Source organism: Corylus avellana, chromosome ca8, assembly GCF_901000735.1.
Source record: "Corylus avellana chromosome ca8, CavTom2PMs-1.0".
NCBI classification, from domain to species: Eukaryota; Viridiplantae; Streptophyta; class Magnoliopsida; order Fagales; family Betulaceae; genus Corylus; species Corylus avellana.
In genome coordinates, this window is record NC_081548.1 from 3,348,007 (window position 1) to 3,351,700 (window position 3,694).

The following is a 3,694-nucleotide window of genomic DNA, read 5'->3' on the forward strand; positions in this document are numbered from 1 at the left end:
ACATGTCATTATTATAGTTTAGGTTGGAGGAAATTTTTCAAACCCAATTTGAAGGAAAGCTCTATCCAAAATAATATATGTTATAATATAAATTAAAGAATAATGCTACGTGCTAGTATATTACACTCCATCTTATTGGGCTTATCGATCAATGTCCATCAACTCTTTGTTAAAGAAAAATTCAAAGGCTAATAAGCACATTGACATCAACTTAGTATGTACTATTATTGTCCTCAAGAGGTAGTTCGAATCCCTCATTTCCCTCTTGTGTGGACATGTAAAAAAAAAAAAAATGTACTTTTACTTTAAATTAAATGTTTAAGTTTATAATTTTTTTTATTATTTTAGGCTTTTGTGATAAAATTAGATGATTAAATCAACAAATTCCTATTAGCTTAATCTTTATGATAATTTATGATTTAATATGGTATCAAATTAAACTTTCTCTATATTGTCATTCATTTTCAATTTTAATTAAATATTTTGAGTGTTGGGCTTCATTTATTAGAAGAAGTTTGACACGTGAGGGAGAATACTTAAATATTAATTAAATAATTAAATCAATCTTTCACAGTTAACTTCAAATTTTTGGGGGTAAAAGTACGCTTAAACCATGAGTAATGCTAGAAATAGGATTTTTAATTCAATTATAAATTTAAAAGCCACATTATCCCTAAAAGTCCTTCTAGCATTACTCTTAAACCATATATCTTTAAGGAAATAAAAAGTCAACTTGATGGAATTTCTTACAAAATTTTCTAGATTTTTATTTTTATTTTTATAATATTAATGTTTTTTTGATGGATTATGATTTAAGTGATTTATTTTCTCCTCTTCGAAATGGTGATGGTGGGCTATTACGTACCATTCGGGCTAAGGTTTTGGGCTTGTCCCAAACGGGCTATAATATTCCAGATTGGTCAACCCATAATAGCTTATGGATTGACTTGAAGCCTCGTTATTCATAGGACTCGGTCAAGGGCCAAAATTTGCCGCCGCCACCTCCTGCTTCAACGGGGCGAGAACCAAAAAATTTGATGTGAGGGGGGTTAAAAATAAAATTATGAAAAAATGTTTTTGGGGTAAAAAATTAAATTTTGGGGGTCTACCTTTTAAAAAAAAAAAGAAAAATCTACCCCTCAAATTATCAATTGCGATAATTTACCCCAAAAACTACCAAAACAATGACAATGTACCCCAAATTTTAACAAAATGATGAAATTACACTTATTAAAATAAAAACAAAAATACTAAAATTTATTTATTTTTTCAAAATTTTAAGGGTATTTTTATTTTATTGAAAATTCTATAGGGGTAATTTCATCATTTTGCTAACATTGGAGGGTACATTGTCATTATTTTGGTAGTTTGAGGAATAAATTGTCATAATTGATAGTTTGGGGAGTAGATTGTTATTGGATTGGTCGTTTAAAAAGGTTAAGTAGACTTTACCAAAAAAAAAAAAAAAATTAAGAAAATTTTTAAAATTTTGAATGGCTTGAAGGCAATAGTATTTGTTAGAATGTAGAATTTATAGGAAGTACATGTTACGAACTCTAATCTTAAACTAATGATGAAATTAATCTTTATTTTAATCTTAAGGGAAAATTATGCACTTTTTGGTATTTTGTAGTTTAGGGTTTTGATAAATCAGTTCTTACCATTATAAAAGTTAACCGAATTTGCTTATGTCTATTTGATTGTTCGGCATTTGCTCGTGATTTCTCCATCGTGGGTATTCGTCGGAGGATTTGATGTCCATGGATTAACTCATTTGAGTTCTTTGAATCATGGATGTTAAAATACGACATGACTTTGTGTTATAGTTTGTTGCGAAATAACACAGTATATGAAATTGGATGATTTATTAAAAAAAGACATGCTATTGTTTTATTTGTCATTTATTTATTTTTTAAAAATTTATCATTAGATTCGTGTGGGACTTATAAATTTAATAGTAATTTTTTAAAAATAAATATGAATGAAAATAAATAAGAAAAAAAGAAAAGAAAAAGGTTCTCATTCGAAAATTACACTTATTTTTTAAAATTGATTAGCCAATTTATAATATATTCTCTTATCTTTCAATTTATTACACTTTATTTCTTTTGATACTGTCAAGAACTGGTGGTAGTGACATCAAATCAGGTTGGTGCATGTTGGGACTAACGCGATCCTCCTATTTCAATCTCGGTCGTACAGAAATTCTGTGCATTCTGTTGTCGAGCTACACAATGTGACGTACGTGGAAAGACTTTTTTGTTTTCTTTGACGTAAGACGGAGTCGTGCATGCACTGAAAAAGGAATCCTACGTTATTCTTTCTTGTCACCTTTATAGTTCAAAGTGCGTCTTGGCCTCACGATGGCTTTAGGATACATCAATCTTGTTGCACAAGTCTTCGAAATTCACGTGATTATTATTAATTTATTTTTTTCATCTCATCTGGACCGTCCAATCCCTGCCGACACAGCCAACTCCAAAGAACCAAGAAAGACAAAGAAAAAAGAAAAAGAAAAAGTGGAATGGGAAGAATTTATTTTATGAAACCTATTCACAAGCACTTTAATTCACCGATATTACATATGTTTTATGGAGAGTTATTAACGAGATAGTCATATTCGGACCGACACAAAATATTCCTTAAGGCATTGAGAATTCTCTGATGATTAAGTTAATGTTGTGTTACAAAGGAAGAGCAATCGAATGGAGAGAGGGAGAGGTGAAAATACCCGAGTTGGGTTGTTTGGTTAGATCGAGTGTCTCTTTTATAAGGATGATATGCTGAATACGACCCAAATTGCAGTCTTTGATCTGTTTGATTATTATCATATGTAGTTGGCTATTTTAGAGTATATTTGAAATTGTGTTATCGAAGTTACAAAATACTTGTAGTACTTAAAAAATTGTGTCAAACGAAAAAGCTCGTTTGTTTGGTAAGAAGCACTTTCGATTTTTTTTTTTTTTTTTGTACTTTAAAAATTGTTAAAACGCATTTTTTTTTTTTAGAAAAACTCAAAAATGGTTTTTTTTTTCTTCCTAAAAATATATTTTGTGCTTTAAAAGTTATATTTTCCAACGCAATCACAAACATGCTTAGATTATGTTTGAAAAATATAATTTTAAGCAAAAAAATTTTTTTTTGGAAAAAATTTCATTTTTAAGCTTTTGTCAAATGCGTTTTGGCCCCTTTTTTTTTTTTTAACCATTAAAAGTACTTTCAAATATTTTTTACTAAACGGATATTTTCTTCAAACTGACTTTTTGAGTGTTAAACGCATTTTTAGGATCCTCAAACGCACATCCAAAAATGCCCTTAGTGGGTCTTTTAACAATCAATTTCAGATTATTTCTATAGACAAATGTTATAGTTCTCAATACAATCACAAACAAAGTCTTAAAGGTTTTAACCTAAGAATTACTACCTTGGGAAATGAATGAGCTCACCTGTTATTAACTAGGGCGGGCAATTTTGACACGAACACGACACGAAATTAGCAAGTTTAGGTTTACCTTAAACGGGTTTGGGTTATAAACGGGTCGACCCGTTTATGTTGCTCTTAATGGGTCATGTCATGGGTCACCTATGGGTGACCCGCCATATGGTTATCAATGAGGCCAGTGATTCAATGATGCCTTCTTTAATTGTCATCATCGTTGGATGTCTTGACGAAGGACTAAAATGGGATTCAAGA